The sequence below is a fragment of the Vicugna pacos genome, chromosome 1 (genome assembly GCF_048564905.1).
Source record: "Vicugna pacos chromosome 1, VicPac4, whole genome shotgun sequence".
Classification (NCBI taxonomy): domain Eukaryota; kingdom Metazoa; phylum Chordata; class Mammalia; order Artiodactyla; family Camelidae; genus Vicugna; species Vicugna pacos.
The window spans coordinates 71,846,511-71,864,581 of NC_132987.1; the positions used below are offsets into that span (position 1 = coordinate 71,846,511).

General features: G+C 38.1%; 2 protein-coding genes and 1 long non-coding RNA gene across 13 annotated transcripts in view; 2 read left to right on the plus strand and 1 right to left on the minus strand.

Annotated features, from left to right (window-relative positions):
- The window catches only part of GAP43 (growth associated protein 43), a 457,292-nt gene extending 443,230 nt beyond the window's left edge, over window positions 1-14,062 (minus strand). The window contains exons 1-2 of the mRNA XM_072964925.1: window positions 13,872-14,062; window positions 5,000-5,111 (exon numbers count right to left, since the gene is read on the minus strand). The gene's annotated coding sequence lies outside the window, so the exon portion shown is untranslated. The remainder of the gene's footprint in view (window positions 1-4,999; window positions 5,112-13,871) is intronic.
- On the plus strand, window positions 2,635-4,076 carry LOC140698121 (uncharacterized). Its single transcript, XR_012075634.1, has 2 exons — window positions 2,635-2,738; window positions 3,798-4,076. It is a non-coding gene; the product is annotated as an uncharacterized lncRNA (long non-coding RNA).
- ZBTB20 (zinc finger and BTB domain containing 20) overlaps window positions 13,840-18,071 on the plus strand; it is a 730,245-nt gene continuing 726,013 nt past the window's right edge. For 8 of the 11 annotated variants that reach the window (XM_072964854.1, XM_072964836.1, XM_072964861.1 and 5 more), the window contains exons 1-2: window positions 14,240-14,286; window positions 16,288-16,382. The gene's annotated coding sequence lies outside the window, so the exon portion shown is untranslated. Of the gene's footprint in view, window positions 13,891-14,224; window positions 14,287-16,208; window positions 16,383-18,071 lie in introns of those variants that run through there. The other 3 variants (XM_072964827.1, XM_031681015.2, XM_072964823.1) reach the window with 3 other exon arrangements.

An 18,071-nucleotide genomic window follows, 5' to 3' on the forward strand; every position in this document is an offset into this window, starting at 1 on the left:
TATTGTCTTCTCCTGCATTTAATTTACCTCCACTGGAGATAGAGACTCAACCAGTAACCTTCTTAAACTACTACTGTGTATTCATAGCACCAAATGCCTGCTGGCAAAACTTTTCATCTCTCAGTTCTCTACACAAATAAAAATCATACTGATGAAAAAACACTATGGAGTGGCAGAGTGAGAGATGAAGGTGGGCCAGAAAATATCAGCCGTATGTACTGTCAGCTGTTCGATGGCCCCACCACGAACCACAGCCACCTTGGGCCACAGAAGCAGGGGAGGTGGGGTATTATCTCTCAGCCTTCATCTCTACACTACATTCTGACAGCCCACTAGAGGTTCATTATATATAAGTACACAGAGTAACTCTACAAGGCGTAAGTTTTTCTCGTCTGTGATGTTTTGACATTTCAAACTATTAATCTTTAATAGAAAAGATATATCAAAGGTAGGTTACTGTGGAAGTATTTCATTTAGCAATATTCTTAAATTACATCTCATAACTTTGATCCTTCCTTGGAAGTCTATACTTGAATCTGAAACTTCAACAAATTTTTAAAGCTTCAACTTTAAAAATACCCAATAAAGATGCAAGAATGGCAATAATATTTTTAAAAAATGTATTCAGGATCAAATTACTGGTACTATGTATTTTTCTAATTAAGAAAAAGAAAAAAACTTGCATAAATATTCTTCCTGATGCCAAAGATTAAGCTATGTGTGCTTTCATTGGAATTAAGTTCCTACATCAGCCACCAACGCATTTCTTTGAAAACCATGGTAATTCTTACATTTTATAAAATGACTGGGAGAAATTGTCTTCTTCTATCAATTTCTCGTAAAACATGATTTATTCCCTTGCAGTTTTCGTTTCCAGAAAAACAGATATTGCTTCTTTCTACATAAGAAATGCTACTGCTATAAATCTCAATTTTTTCCTCCCGTTGGAAAACGTTATCTAATCTTTTCATATTCTAAATAAAAATTCAGCTGTTAGTGTTCAAGGATTCTAAAATGTAATTTTTCTAGTTTGTGTGTCCATGGCAGTAGACAAGACTACTTTCCATCCAGAATATAAAATAGAACAATTAGAGATGTGATAGTACACAGCTTTTATTTGGCCTGCTCCCAAAATTCCTCTCTGCCTAATGGAGACCCACTCATTTTTCACCTTTAGTCTTGGGGGTACCTAGATGAGTATGAGGCTTATGTCAGTCAAAGGAACTTTCCCAATGGGAAACTTCCCAGGATTTCTGCTGGGTGTGGGTATTGCTTTTTCCAGTATCCATCTCATTTGTCACCAATTATGTAACAGGCATTTGGTTTATGTTGGACTGATACAACCCTGGGAGTAGGTCCTGATTAGTATAAGCCAACCAGGAGAGTTTCTAAATCTCTTGGTCTAGACATTGGTTCCATAATGAGTGATGACTTTAGTTGGTCCTCACAGAATAAAATTTAGAACTTCTGTCCAAACTAGACATTGGTTCCATAATGAGTGATGACTTTAGTTGGTCCTCACAGAATAAAATTTAGAACTTCTGTCCAAACTAGACATTGGTTCCATAATGAGTGATGACTTCAGTTGGTCCCAACAGAATAAAATTCAGAACTTCTATCCAAAAATTGAGGGAAGGATTTGTTCTCTTACTCTGATGATGTTGTATGCATCTGTGAGGCCTAGGACCACTATAAAGCTGACACATAAAGAAGGGCTAAGAGAATCCCAGAGAGTTTGATCAAACTACATCCAAAACTGCACGACATCTGAACATCTATCTGTTATGTGAGCCAGTATACTTATTATTTAAACCAGTGTGTGCTGAAGATCACGTATGCCTAAAGTTCTCATTGTTATCTTTGCCATTATATGGAGATAGCCTACCAGAGAATAAAGCCTAAGTGAAGAAAAACAAAGCCAGGAAACAGCAGGAGAAACTGATTGCTGGCAATGGCAAAGAGGTACATTCTGCATATGTAAGCTAATATAGTATACTTTCTTATTTAAATTAATTTGAGTTGGGTTTCTGCTACTTGCAAATGCAGACTTGTGACTAATTCAGTAGTGTTTCTGTTCTGTATAATTTAGTGCCTCCAAAACTGGATTATTTCTCCAATGATATGACCATCACAAGAATCGGATTTGGAAACAAAACAAAACAGAAATAAAGCAAATATCATGATAGTTCAGAAGTAAGTTGAATATAACATAGCCATTGATCAGAAAATCTTAATTTTACTATTCAGGCAAAATAACCAATTTGTTGCTTTAAAGAATAGTAATGATTGAAAATTACCAAAAAAAAAAAGTTCAAGAAGCATTTCAATATATTTAATTTCATCATCCTCTCAAAACTGGTTAGGTGCCCATTGATGAGAGCGAGTATGTGCGGCCACCTCCTCTCTGTTGGGGGCTCTTTCCCTCCCAAGAGCCGGGAGGGAGGAAGTGCTGATGAGCCCATTTTCCAGATGAGAGACATGAGGCTGCAGCTGGAATGTGGGGGCGCCAGGCTTGCTGCAGAGCCACGACCCTACACTGCGTCCATCCAGAGTGAGACGGCATTCTATATGCCCCCACTGGATGATTATTATCTAATCTTACATTCCAATTTCCAAAGGAGGCTTAAGGCTCCCTCTCTCTCCAACACTACCATGAATGAAGAAAGATTATGTGGATCAAAGCCACAAGCACTGATGGCTCAGTGCTAAGAGCTGAAACTTCCAGTATGACACAAGAGGTCTGACATCCCCATGGTTTCATTCTCTCTGTAGTTATCATTCTGGAAATCTCCTCTCTGAGTGCTTTCTTTATGGTGGGGGGTTCCTCTTCTGGACTTTTCTCCCACGAATCTATTATTGTCAGAGGAGTTTTGGCCCCTTCTTTCTAAGAGTTTTTCCACCCCCATCACCCTTAGGCCCTGACAAATAGGCTGAATATCAGGGAAGTCAAACAAGCAGGCCGTAAGTTTGATGGTTAAAATAGAAATTGAAAGAGTGAACAACTGTATTAGATGATATTTCAACCAGTCTATCAAAAAAAGAAAAATCTCAAGAATCAATTATATCCCACAATAAAATATACCTCAACTATAACACAGACGTCAGTCACAGTAAACTATTTGACACTTTCTGAATTCACTATGCTTTTACCTTTGCTAAGCTTCAACTCATCATTTGTATTAGTGGAGATAATAATTGTACTTATCTCATAAAGCTATTAGAAAAATCAACTAATAGTACATATAGTCCCGAGGCACATAGTAAGTATTCAGTAAATGTTAGGTATTAAAACATATCTCCACCATGACACTTATTAGATTGTAATAGAATTTTCATGTTTCTTTCAGTAGACTGTGAGATTAGTGACAGTAGGGACCCTGAATAATTTGTATTTATATATGCAGTATTTAGTAAAATTAGGATGTTCTCAATAAACATATGCTCAATACATAAATAACTGAATGTTTGGAGTTCAAAGTTCTATTAGCCATGAGGGAGAATAAGAAAAATGCTTTTCCTACAATATTTAAGCCATGTACAAATTATATTTAAATCATTATATATAAATGCAAATAACAATGCAATGTGATAATTTTCAACACTTGTGCTTTGCATTCCTACCAAATTCAAATTTTATATTATCTCTGAATTTGAAGGGTAGGTAATACAGACAACAAGGAAAGCAAGCACTGATTCACTACGTACAGATTAAAGTAAGTCAGGGTGTTCAAAATGAGAATCAGGAAACAAGATCTAATGGTTTTCCTTCCCTTTCCCTTGGTCTTCTGTTCCTCTAGGAAAGAACTCAAGTTTACCTCAGACATATGTACCACCTCTCTTACACTGCTGATATGGGAAGCACTAAAATGCCTGAGGAGTGACAGGAAATAGAAGAACTAGCAAGGGTTGTGATTATATGCTTCTGGATCTTTCATTTAAAAGGAATCACTCCTGTCTGTCCTCCAAATCTAAATCATCCCAATTTTCTGAAAATACAGCCACCTATTTCAAGAGTTTAGTTCCTATGTGTTTTCAACAGTATCTGTCTTTCAATAAAATCCTTGAACAATTTTAAAGCTCTTGGCTCCAAAACCAGACTTCTGCCCCACAGTGAGCTTATCAGAACTGGCCATAATGACAGATGTGTATGGATCAAAAAAAAATTTTCATTCGAATGGCAGTACTGTCACAATTTTGAATATTACTTGCAGTGCATAGTCTATGAAGGCTTGAAGGAAATGGTAAAATTAGAAGGTAAGGAAAACATTTTTCATGATGACTTGTTTAAAAACAGGATAAAAAGCCTAACATTTCTGGGGAGTTTATGATCTCTAAATAGGCCAAGAAAATCAAGTCAAACGTAATATACTTGTATATTCTTAAACAACCAAATGTACTATATATCTTTAAAAGGTGCTGAAAACAGGCATCATACTTTTTTTCTTCAAAATACCGGTTCAAACTTAAAAGTTTATTGTTATTTCCCCCTGTGGCTTCTGTACTTTCCAATGATTTTTATGAGGATAGCTGTTTAAATTTGAATCTCAGCAAGGCAACATGTGTTGAAATTTAAAATGTCCTTGGAATTTAGAGTATCATTCATTTAGGTGCATTTCATAAATCTGGAACATCAAAATTCTAACTAAGATGTTAAAGAAACATTGGAGTTACTAGAAGAGGTTTTAAGCAAATCTCTGGAGATTTAATACAAGGCATACTAATTTTCAGCACAGACAGTTGAGGGGTACACAATATGAAAAAAAGAAACTAATCTCTCAAATGTCTTTTATGCTTTTCTCTAGCAGGTGATGACCTTTAGTATTTCTTTACCTAGAGGCATGATCCACTTTTGACAGGGTTCACGAAGTTAGAGACCTCTGTCATGATGTAAAATCATATTCTTCAAGTAAAAACAGGTCACCAAAGGTCCTTCTGTTCCTCTCTGCCAAGTACAAATAGACAAAAAGTAAAACAACTCTCTGTTAGAGAATGGGCTTACTGGATCTGTGGAAGGAGAGAAAGAAGAAAGTTGGTTGAGTTCACGGCCTTTCTTCTGAGTCTAGCTTCCTGGCTGTGATTCTTGATTAGACGCCATTGCATTTTCCACTGGCCTGTGAAAGATATGTAATTCATCTTTGATAAACTGAGCTATTGCCAAACTGAAGCCTGTTGCATAATTTCAAAAGGTCTTAAAAGAACAGATTTTAAACCTGTTCTCTAAAAAAACAATTAGCAATGTAGAAACCCTCCTTGCCATCTCTGCCTAATCCACCCTAACCCTCTGAAAGTCTATACATTAGGAAATAGTCCAGAAATTCTTGAGCTATAGAAATTCAGCAGTTTAATCCTTGGGTTACAGAATTATATAAAAGAAAGACCAACTCAAGGATTGTTGTTAAGACATGGAGGGGTACTATCTAGAATATTAAGTTCAGCTTAACATGAGAGCCATATATTCCTTGGGCCTTCTAGAGAGTATAAAGATGACAGTGGCAAGAAGCTTTCTGTGGTAGGATGAATAATTGACCCCTGCCTCCAAAGATGTCAATTTTTAATCTGCAGAACCTTTGAATATGTTACATAGCAAAAGGGATTTTGCAGATGTGATTCAGGCTATTGAGATGAGGAGATTATTCTGGATTATCCAGGTAACCCAATATAATTATAAGGATCCTCAGAAGAGGGTTAAAGTTAGAAAAAGAAGTTAAACAGAAGTAGAGATAGAGCTATTAGAAACGCTGTGCTACAGGGTTTGAAGATGAAGGATGGGGCCACAAGCCAAGGAATGCAGGCATCTTCTAGAAACTAGAAAAGGCAAGAAAATGGATTCTCCCCTAGAACCTCCAGAGAAGAAACACAGTCCTGCAACATCTTGATTTTAGTCCACTGAGCTTGATATTGGACTTCTGATGTCCAGAACAGTATGACAATAAATTTGTGTTGTTTTAAGCCACTAAGTTTGTGACCATTTGTTTCAACACAATAGGAAACTAATACATCTTCTCTAGTAATGTAAACCTGGTCTGTGAACATTTTTTAACATTAAGAGTGGTCCTCATGTGAACACTGAGGCATTCATTGAACAACAGAGCCTCAAATAGGGAGAACCTTGCTAGGGAAATCACATTTAAATGATTGCTCTTTGGTATCATCATAATTTTTTCCTTAGCCAAAATGTGATTTATCCAGTGACAGAATTTGGAGCTGACCTTAGTACAATGAGTGAAATAATTCCATCCTTACTTGAGAATTAGGACACAAAGCTTGCAGGAAAGGGCTTGTTCTGGCCCAGCATAAGGCTGAAGCAAGAAATCCTTCTGATGCCACCACCGTGCCAAGGAAAACTCCTTCTCACTCTGTCTCTCTGTCTCTCTTTCTGAAAGATTTCCAAAACAAAGTCACTAAAAGCTATGAAGCCCTGGCTTGTGAGTCTATAATGATACTATACAGGGAAAGGGGTTTCCACACAATAGAAGTCAGGGTGGGACTAACTGTAGTGACATATGTATCAGACACTAAAACACTATTCACCATCAACAGAGACCTATCAGTTTTCAAAGCAACACTGGATGGAAGCAAAGGCACCAATAGAAACCCTCCCTAGTGAATAAATCATATATTCTGGTCATGATACAATAAATGAATATGACCCACTGGACTTAGTAAGCATCTCTGAAAATCTTAGACTTATCATTGGGATATTCTGAGTTTAGATAAAATTCATACTCATTCTATTGCATGATGGTTAGGAATATTTAATTTGAATATTAAAAGATTTGTGACCTGGTTTTGTATGCTTAAGTTGGTGAAGTGATTTATATTCATTCATAGGAATTCCAGTTACACTGGAGTAGCTCATATTAGACTAATTCTGTGTCAGAAACATCTAAAAAACCTGAATAAAATATAAATATATAAAATATTTGTTTGAAGACAACTGATACAGACAAGGTTGGAGAGACTATGCTTTCTGAGAGAAGGGAAGCACAACAAGGAGAGCTGTAAAGTCAATCTGGCCCTTTCCCTGAGGTATTTCTAATTCACAAATTAAGGGGAAAGAATCTGAGTAGAAAAGACAGGCTCACTGAGAACAGGGAAGAGAAGACAGGGTTTGACTCTGTTAAAGTGAAACTTAAGGGGCAAAATTTCAGAGGAAGGAGGGACAGAGAACTAAGTCCAAAACTCTGTATTTGATTTCCCCTTGAAGAGTTTGTAAACTTTTAAGCTATATATGTACAGAGTAACAAAACAGTAGCTACGAGTCTAGGGTTGAGCACAAATTTCTTGCTTGGGAGACAAAGGATGAAGTTCAGAGTTTGCTAAAATAAAGGAAAACCTGTAAACACCAAGAGTTTCATTTGAGATCCTGGAAAGGCTATACCTATGGAAATAAATTTGCCTGAAATAGACTTGCCTGAATAAACACTAAAACCAAATTTCATAAAGATCAAAGTGATCTGTCTGCACTTTGCCTCCCTGAAAAAGCTCAATCTCCATAATTGTTCATCACAATATCAAACATTCAGCAAAAAAAATTATGAACCACACTAAAAATCAGGAATGAATGACTCAAAGAGAAAAAACAACAGAAGCAGGCCCACAGGTGTGGGAGTTTTACTCAAATGTGTTATACTAAATATGTTTAATATGTTTAGAATAAGAGGAAAGGGTGGAAAATTTTAGCATAGAGAGAACTTCAAAAGGAATCAAACAGAAATTCTAGAACTAAAAAATACTAGATTTGAAATTAAAACATTCACTTCTGCCTCCAAACAGGATGTAGAAGATAATAACAGGCCATAACTCCTACTTGAACTAGAAAAAAAAATCAGATAAATTATAAAAACTGTATTTTTTAAAAACAGCAGAAACTTATGAAAACAAAGGGGAGTTGATGAATTAGAATACCAGAGAGAGAAGAGCTTCTCCCAGGTGAGGTGAATTTTCCAACCACTTTTTCTTGCGGAGTATCTATTGAGTTTGTGCATGTACTGAGAAGAAGGCTTGCCATAGACAAAGTGACTCTAATAGCATAAAGGGGAAACAAGGGGAACTTTAGAAACTTGTATGATCTGGAGTGAACCCCCAAACACATAGGTGCGAATACCAGCAGAACTAGCCCAGATTGCTAACTCACATAATAAGGAACAAACCAAATGGTAGTTGTCTTATAAGTTTTGGAATAGTTTACTATACAGTGATAGATAAGGTAAAATGCTAAAATTCCCCAAATGCATGAAGATGATTCAGATGTACGTAGCTAAAAAATTAAAAAAAAAAAACTAAATAGATAATTTGAAAGCACAATTACATAAACAAATATATAAACAAAAAATAATCTGTTCAGTAATATGGTGCTGTGATAGACACTAATTGTGGAAAGTTTTAAAAGATAAATGATTAAAAATAACACTAATGTAAATTTTAAAAAAAACTTAAAAGTCTACAAGAAATGAGTATCTTTCTAAGAAAATTTTACCAAAATGACTAGGGAAAAGGTAGAAAGGTACAATGACCAAAATCTGTAGAATCAAGAAGATAAAGATCTCTCCTTTTTAAAACAATAAAAAAGCCATAAAACATGGTAAAAGACAAAATTTTCCACCTAATTCTAAGAATTCTAGTTTAATAAAAATCTCAAAATTGGATATGAAGGCTGAACAAGGTCCATATCACTTATGAATATCAATCTCTAAAGTCTGAAAATTCCAGAATAAAAATAGTAAATTAAACACATCATTTATTAAATAATAATAAATTTAAAAAAAATTATCTAGGAATGGAGGGTGGTTCAACACTAGTTAATCTATCATTATAATTCAATACATTAACAGGATAAAAAAATTATGATTACTTGATGTATTTAGAAAAAAACATTTGATAAAATTCAATATTTATTCATGATTTTTAAAATGCATGCTTTGAAAGCCATAATAATACAGCAACTTCTTTAAGAGAACTTCCAGCAAGAAACATACTTAAAGGTGCAACATCAAAAATGGAGAAATAAGACAAAGATGCACACTACTGTAACTACTATTCAACATTTTGCTGTCACACTGGTCAGCAAAATAAGAAAACAGTTACAAACACTGAAAAAAGAAAAAAAAAACCCATCATTGTTAGGAGATGATATGAATTTCGACGTAAAATTAAGAGAGTCAACTGATAAATGATAAGGAATAAAAGAGCTCATCAAGATGTCTAGATACAAAGTCAGTATGTAAACACAGTTTTCCCACATAGGAGACAACAGTTAGAAAATATAATTGGAAAATATCCCTTTTTACAATTGTGGAAAATCAACTATAAAACATGCTCAATTGTAACAATGAAACATTGTGCGATCTATGTAGATAAAACTGTAAAACTGTCAATGTACATCAACTAAGACTTACAAATGTCAAATTGCAAATGACACAAACTGAAGTCAAACCACCTACACCAATTAAAAAAAAAATCATCGGGGCTTGTGGTACCAGAATGATAGGGATGCAACTGGTCCCAGGCACAACTAGATCTAGGGACACAAGGAGGTCGCTGAGCCTTATGCTGAACATTTATTGTTTTTGTTTATCCTATGCTCCTTTTGGGGACTGTTTCACTCAAAACCCAGTCATGTGATTCAGACAGAACTACCAATTTTAGTGTCTACCTCCTGTTAGTAGGTTGAACACATAATCTAGTCCCTACAAAATCTGAAATTGATTTTTATCTATACTATGTAAACCACAGATTCAATTAATTTTATCCCCCATTTTCCTAACATCATCCATTGAGTAGTCTTTTTCCCCCTAAAATCTATGTGAGTGATGTGCAAGATTATCAAATTTCCATTTATGCATGAGTTTGCTTGTTTCTGGATTCTCTTTTGTTCCCTTGTTGGGATTGCCTATCCTGGGCTAACACCACAACATTTAATAGATTTCTTCTTCTTCCAATGTCACCCCTCCCCCGACTCTCCTTTACCTAACATCAACATTCTTTAGCCATTATATTTTCATTATGCAAGTGAGGTTTTGGTGAAAACTTATGGCTTTGATGTGAATTTCCCACTTAAATCAATGGCTTGGTATAAAAGAGAAATCATGCATGGACATGAATATCTGGGTACAGGAAATTAGGAAAATACAAGCCCATGCTAATCCAGTGAAATATTACAAAGGGCTTTAGACTTCTTCCATATTTTGGATTTGGTAATTCAAGGCAAGTTTTATATGTTTCCAGGGCCAGAATAACTTGTATCGCATCTGGGTCACACATGGATTTATAAAACTCTCCCTTTAGCTGCTTTGGATGTAATTGTCTAACCTTAATTATTGCCATGTTGTTCTAACACATTTTGATGTTTAACTCAATTTTATTTCACTATGAAAGACTCATTTTTCTTCTAATATTCTGGTACTGGCTCTTATCTGCTCAGGTTAACGGCAAGTATATTATAGAAAAGTAGCACCTGCCTTTGAATAAATGGCAAAGAATATCAACTGATGTGTATTTCATACGTCTGTGCCTGAGGAAGGGTGTTACATTCTCTAGCACACCCTTCAAAGACCTCAAGTCACTTCTTCCACTAAAATTTCCCTGATTTCCTACCCCCTCACCAAGATGTAAATTATGTATCTTTCCTGATCTTCCATAGCACTTTATTTATTCCACCATTAACATTCGTCTCATTTTGGCTAGTAATATCTTTTTTAATGTATATATATAATTAGTACCCTTATTAGAATCTAAAGTCCCTTGAGAGCACAATCTGATCTGCTTAACTTTTGGATTCAGTATAGTGATATGTTCAGTGTATTACAAATATTCTCAAATTCTTAGGAGTTAGGAATTCTCTCTTCTGTATTCCCATGTTGTATATACCACGTATGTATTTAGCAAAGTAATTAATTCCTTTAGTTCTTTCCCAATACACAAGTGAACTCTGGAGAAAAATGTCGTATCTTGTTTATCTTTAGTTTCTAAGTTTCTGGCAATTTTAAATGCTCATCTGTATGACCATATCCTTTTAGTGTGATGAATACATACTTAATATACATTGAATGAATGAGTAAATCGCATAGTGAAGAAGCACACAGACTTCAGTCTGAAAACAAGCTGACACTTGTGACACGTATAAAGCATTCAAAGTCTAAGGTTCCCTCCCCACTTGCAACAAGGGAAGAATTCATTTAACACTTGTTTGGCCGCTTTTGACATATTTGAAGCTTTATGGGTTGTAAACTATTTAGGACTTGTGAAGGCAACAAGTTAGGTACTAAAAGAAATTCCTTATAAAATCCTTCTCTACTGCAAGCATCATTTTTATTTTCATTTTCTATCAATCATGACTTCATCACCCTCATATGTTTTTGGACCACCTCATTCTTATCGTATTCTTTTTCTCAGTTCTGCTAATTGCTAAACCAGGAAAACATCTCTTTTGCCCTTTGACATGATTATTGAATTCTTACTGCATATTTTTGGATGTTTGTATATTTTCAGTGAGGGGGGTTGTGGTCAAGGTCTGTACATATGTAATGTAGATACAAAGACTGAAACATTCCTCACAGACAGAAGCATTCTAACGCTAGATTCTAACATCAGGAGAACTGGTATAATCTTAAATGTGGCAGTTACATCCAAGGCCTCACTTGATCACTAATATTGAATTAGAGTATTTTATATTGCTTTCCTAAAGGCTTATCACTATAATTGTAACAACTCTCATGCTCATATATTGAGTAATAGCTTTAAGAACTTGCTGAAAAGGGTGAGTTTTAAGTAGTACTTAGGGTGGCCATTGCACTTTGAAAAAGTTACAAAATTAAACTATTTAAACACTTTTGTTACATTTTACTGAATTTTCTCATATGAAGCTGACTACTCTGTATGGAATAGTCACTACATCACATTTTAGCTAAGATTTATACATAAATTCTAAAATGTTCTTGCTTCCAGACTCCGTAGCAATTTGTACACTTTACTGGGCTTCAAATTTGACACCTGATGCAGTAATTTTGTGGATTCTGAGACCCTCATATATATCCTTCAAAAGATAGATCTAATGGTATTTATGAGGTCAAGACCTTGTACTTTTTTTTTCACTAGTTCCAACTTTTTTTGCTTAGGTTCTGCCAAAGACTGCTAATCAAAGCCAGGCATCCATGCACTTCCTTGTAAAATCCAGTTTTAGCAAGACACCTCCCACCCCTCATCTAATTACCCCAGATATATGATCAGGTTCCTCATCTTCTACCATCCCCAAGGTAATGTCTGATCTCCCTGGTCTCTCTTCAGCAAGAATCCTGTTAGTACTGTTTAGCCAAAACTCCCCCTTACCCCTAATGTATCTTCTTAGCAATTTTCAATCCACTGACCCACACCTTGTTCCTTGGCTAAATTCCCACTTACTCATTCTATATTTGGAGTTGAGCCAAATCCCTCTCCCCACTCCCATGCAAAATTCAGTTGCAATAGTCCTATTTTTACCTGTCTCAATGATCCTGAATAAAGTCTGCCTAGCCATCTTTAACAAGTATCATGAAGATTTTTTTCTTTAAAGCATGCTGTATGTCCCAGAGAAGCCTAGGATAAAATTTAGAGGACTTGGCGACTATTAAAAGCTATACGTCAAATACATGTCCTATAAAAATATTGTTCTGAAATTGCATATAGAGTATACTCTTTGTATGCATGTTATCTTTAATAAAGTCCCTTATTTGGTGATAAACTATTGCTAAGTTCTCTAAATACTGCAACTTTTAATTTTGGCAGATTTTTTGGGGCGGTGGGTATAGTGAAAAGTGATTTTTTTTTTTTCACCTTAGCCCTTTTAGGAATCTTTTTTAGGAATTTTCCCTGAGCTTCCTGCCGGCCTTAAGCCTCATTTTTTCCCCTCAACGCCTGAGTACTGGACCGGCACTTGGTAAGAATTTGGCTCTGGGGAGAGCTATGTTGAATGACAAATGGATGAGAATGAAGGTTTTATTGAAGCATCTAAACCGCATTTAATTTTCCATGTTGCTTTATCTGTTCCTTCTAGCCCTCAGGATATTGAATTTTGTGGGCTCTGGTCGGGTCGTTGGTACTTCAGGCGTTTAGTAATAAAAAACATAATCTGCTTTTCCCGTTAGGATAATATCCTCATTTATATTAAGGACGGCTTACTCTGAACTGTTTTACATAGTATTTTTCTAAACCTCCTGAACGAACACATTTTCCCGTTGAGCACTGGCATTGCTTCAGCGGCCTGTGGTGACCTCCTGGCTTGGCAACTGCACCCCACTCCGCCGTACTCAAGCCTGACCCAGCGTGGCCTTGAGCGCCGCCGCCTCGCCAGACCCTCTCTCCCGCTTTCCCTCCCACTGCCCTGGCTCCGGCTTCCATCCAGCCGCCTCAGCCGTCTGCGACAGCGACACCCCCTCCTCGCCTCCCCCGGCTCCCCCCGCGAGCACGCCGCGCCAGACAGCGGGTAACCGCCGCCTCCGCTGGGGCATCCCGGCTCCACAGGCCTAGCGCACCCCAGACACCTGCCTCTCACTGGCCGCCGCCGCTGCCCCTCAGCCGGCAGCCCCCTCGGCAATTGGCCCCAGGCCGTCCCTCGTCATCCTGGGCCTCGCCTCGAGTCCCGCCTCCGTCGCCGGGTCATTTAAGTTTATCACAAATAAATAAATAAAGGAGGAAATAGAAATGCGTAGAAAGTAAAAGCAGTCGGGAGGGGGCGGGGGCGTGGAGAAAAAGAAGAGGAGGGGCGGGGGGATAGACAACCAAACTTGATCGGGTCTGTGTTGACCAATCATGGCTCACTCTACTCCGGTCTGACGGGCTCTCTCAACCAATAGCCTCCCACCTCTCGGATCACTGAGCAACGAGATATGACTGACCTCTCCAGAGTGGGCGAAGGTGCGGCAGTCGGGGTGGGGAAATGGGAAGACTGTTGACCAATCGCCTGTTAACCATTCTCTGAGCGAAGTTTCCGTGTCCCAATGGGTGTCTGCGATAGCGGATTGGGCCTCTTCTAGGCCAATCGTAGGTGACAGAGATGAGGGAAGAGGCAGATGGGGGCGGGGACAGGTAAGGGGAGGAGGAAGAGTGTGTTTTGTTTATGGGCGGCAACCTCACGAGGGGCGTCCCCTTTTTATTGGCTCACTGAAGCCAAGAGTGGCATGAAAGCAACCCAATAGCAGAAAAATATAGAGGGTTCGCGGCGTGAGGCGCCCAATGTGGGCCTTCTGCCGAAGAAGTAGGGGCGGGGGGAAGTTTAGGAGTTGAGGAAAGAAGATTAAAGAGCGCGAGGAGGTAACGCCAAAAACTCTAATTTGTTGTGGGGCGGGCGGGAAGGAGGGGTGTGTGCGTGCCGTGGGGGACGGGGCGTCTGCGAGGCACTTCGAGTGGGGGGCGGCGGGACTGGAAAGGAGGGGCGCGGGGTGCGGTTGGGGAAGCGAATTAGAGTGGTGAGCCCGCGGGCCGTTGGCAGGCAGAGCGCGCGCCCCCTTCACCTGGCGCCCCGCCTCGCGCCCCCCGCCCGGGCGCCCCTCCTCACGCTGGCGGCGGCGGCGGCGGCAGCATCGCCCGACCCGGCACAGAGGGAGGGAGCGCGGGAGGGTCTCGGATCCCGGGAGCGGGCGGGGCGTCCTGCAGCTGGAAATGTGTCTTCTGCCTTCTTCTCTCTACTCCCCGCACCTGGAGCTGCCGCTTCCAAGAAGAGGAGCTGAGGGGGACTAGCCGGGGCTCAGGAGCTGCTAGAGGCGCCCGCTTGTCGTCCGCCCCCTCCCTCCTCGCCCTCCCCTGCTTGCCATGGCTCTGGCGGTCTCGGGAGCGTCTTCAGAGAACTGGGGGGCTGGGGGGGGTCCTGGCCCCAGAGCCGCTGGACGCCCCTCCAGACGCCGGAGCTACCGGCCGCCGCCTGCTTCGCTGCTACGACGTAGAGGAGGGGGCTTGGGAAGGGAAGACACACCTTTCCTTCTTTCTCTCCTCCTTTGGGCCCCTTTGGAAACATTAAAAAATGTTTACGCTTTTTGATAGCTGAGAGAAAATGGTTGGAAGCTTTTTGAAAGTTTAAAAGAAATGCGCTCTCTTTTAATGCGTTACTGTCCGTGTGGCTTTCTGGTCTTCTCCCACCACCCACCCCGCACCACCACCACCACCAACCCTTCCGAAGCTGTTCTCCTTTTTAAGGATGCTGAAGAGGCAGGAGGCAGGAATTTTCTAAAAGTTATATTGATAAACACACTTGCACAAACATATGCTGAGCACACGCATAAACTATAAACATAGCGAAAAACACAATATGGCGTACAGCTACACTACCTAGCACGGTAATCCGCTGATCTCTTCACAGTGAACTAAGTTGAATGGGGTCAGGAGCAGGGTGACAGTTCGCCAGTAAAAGTCTGAATGAAACAGGAAGTAATTTGGAAGCACCCTGTTGGTTAAGTGCTGTCCTAAGAATCAGCGCTGGCCCAAGCTAAACTGAATTTGTTAATCTTCTAGACATCTTCTTAACTATTTCTTAGAATTGAAAGTACCAAAGTGTTAAGTGTCTTCTCACTGTATGGTCATATGTTAATTTCAGCTAATAAAATTAACAGACACCACTCATTACCCCAGTGTTTTCAAGCAAACTCTCTTCTAAAGTTATATTGTTAACTTGGTGTTGAAAGTTTTAAAACATAAATTATAATGACCGTTTTCTAAATAAGATCTCTAGCTTTACGCATTAAGTTTAAATAAGCAGTTATCAGCAAATTCATAAATGGTTTACTTTCCTACCTGTTGCTCCTAATCCCATGTACCCTTTGCCATCACTTGGGAATGGTTAAAATATGCTTTTCCACCCAACCACACCCTTAGATATGGATTTGACTAGTTCAATTTTGGCTACTTTATTTCTGCTTTAGATCTAGGTATTTCTTTATTTCTAGAAAAAGAATAATGACAAAAATTTACATTGGTTTTTTTATGCCCTTGTTTGCCCTTTGTCCTTCTTAATCAGAATATATCAAAGCTGATGCACATAATAGTGCGTGGTAATACTGCTGTGCTCTCTTGGGAGTAGTCTCCTCAAGTTTTTAGAATGGTCCTTGAAAAATTGCCGATGTTACTCATTGTTAACTACTCAAGGTTTATTTCTTAAGATTGTTGGGTATGTGATTTCCTTTGAGCTAAATTTTGGAGGGTTTTTAGGCTTGAGAATACATGGTGCTCAAATAAACAGGTGAGGAGAAGTGAACTTTCTAGAAATATAATTAGCTGCTCAGTGAGTCCAGCAGTTGGGTATTTTTGGTTTTGTGATTTCAGATCTCACAGACCATTGGAATAAAGGCCTTTTGCACATGAAGATCAGGTGACAAGTTAACTGGCTACCAGCCTCCAAAGCAATACGCCCTTTCATGGTGAGGTCCTGATTTTAACAGACTAAGAAAAGTTTAAGACTAAAAATTGTCAAATTTTAATCCATTTTTTTGGAAGAAGTCTTTATGCTTACCTGTCTAGTTCATTTAAGATGCCAGTATTTTAAGGTTACTACCACACCAAGATACATTTTAATGTGTACTAAGGACTAGCTACGGAAAGACAGTACTGAGTTTAAATGGAATACTAGAGTAAGGAACAACTTACATGTGAGGGTTATAATTTTGGTGTGTTGGAGGTGGGAGGTAAGGGGATGGTTGTTCAGAACTACTAGTTGATTTGATGCCAGTTTCCTAAGTAGTTAGGTGAGAAAGTTTTTGAAATCCACAAATACCCTACTATTGCTATCAAATTAGTATGAAAATGACTTCTTGGTATAGGAATAAAATCTAAGGAAAAAACATTTTAAGTGAATTATTTTTATCTAAGTAGTCAGTCTTCAGAAGACTTTCTAACCAAATTGAAATTCCTGAAAAAAAGGCTACACTGAATAATTAGGTCATTATAGAAGAGCAATAAAAGATAAAACTAAATTCCTGTAAAGGATCTAAAATTTATAAACAAATTACAAGTTATTATGAATACTTTAGAGTAAGTAGTAAGGTGAGAGTCTTCAAAACATTTGGAATACAGAAGTAGAGCTTGATGGGCTCTGATTTATTCTCTGAAATCTTTTTTTCCCCTGAAGTGGATATTTAAATTCATCAAATTGTTCTAGACACTTGGGTTGTAAAAGTGAACAAGAGAGAAAATTACCTGCCCAAGGTAGAGTTTACATTCTAATGTCACATACACTTCATGTACTTCATATTGTTAGGAGAAGATATTTTTTGGATGAAATTTTAAAATGTAGCTGTTTTCTCATTTTGGGAAATATGATTTGAAAAAGCTTACAGAAATTTGAAGGGCAGGGAGGTATTTACCAATTGTCAATGATGAGAAAGGAAGAGCTTACTTTACTTCTTATTTGTACCCTTTGTTACTGCCATGAAACATTCCCTATACATTTCAGTAGGTCTTATCAACAGATAGGGGTTTCTTTTTTTTTTTGTTGTCCATAATTTTAAGCATGCCTTTGAAATAACTAAAGTGTTACTTCATATTAAAAAGAAATCTATTTTGGGGGGTTTACTACTAATTCCTATAGAGCTTCTTCTTATTAGCAAATTGTGGTAAAACATAAGCTAGACTATCTTAATTTTTTTTTTCAATTAGAATTTGTTTTAGAAATATATCTGGAAAATCAAGTGCCTAAATTTTTGTCAGTTGTGGCTTTATCAAGAGAAGATGGAAATTTTTAATTAATTTATAGGTGACATTAAAGAGAGAAAAAGAGAAAGGCCTACAAAAAAATGCTTTGTTATTTAAACCTTTCTTTCAAATTACAAAAGCATTTGATTGGCACGTCTCTGATTTAATAGACCATTTGTAATGCAAGAGGAACATTACAGAAGAGTTTAGCATTACTTTAATCATTTAGTCTGTAGGTGTAAAAATCCTTGGTTTCTGATAGAAAGAGACTTGGTGCCTGGTTGAGGGAGTTTTTTAATGCTGAGTTTTTTGCTTCAAGTAGGGGGTGTCTCACCTTTCCAAAGCCTAGTTTATAGTTCTCAAATAAGTTCAGATTTTCCTTATTTTTCTCTATCACAGTTTTATTTTGTTAGTCAAAT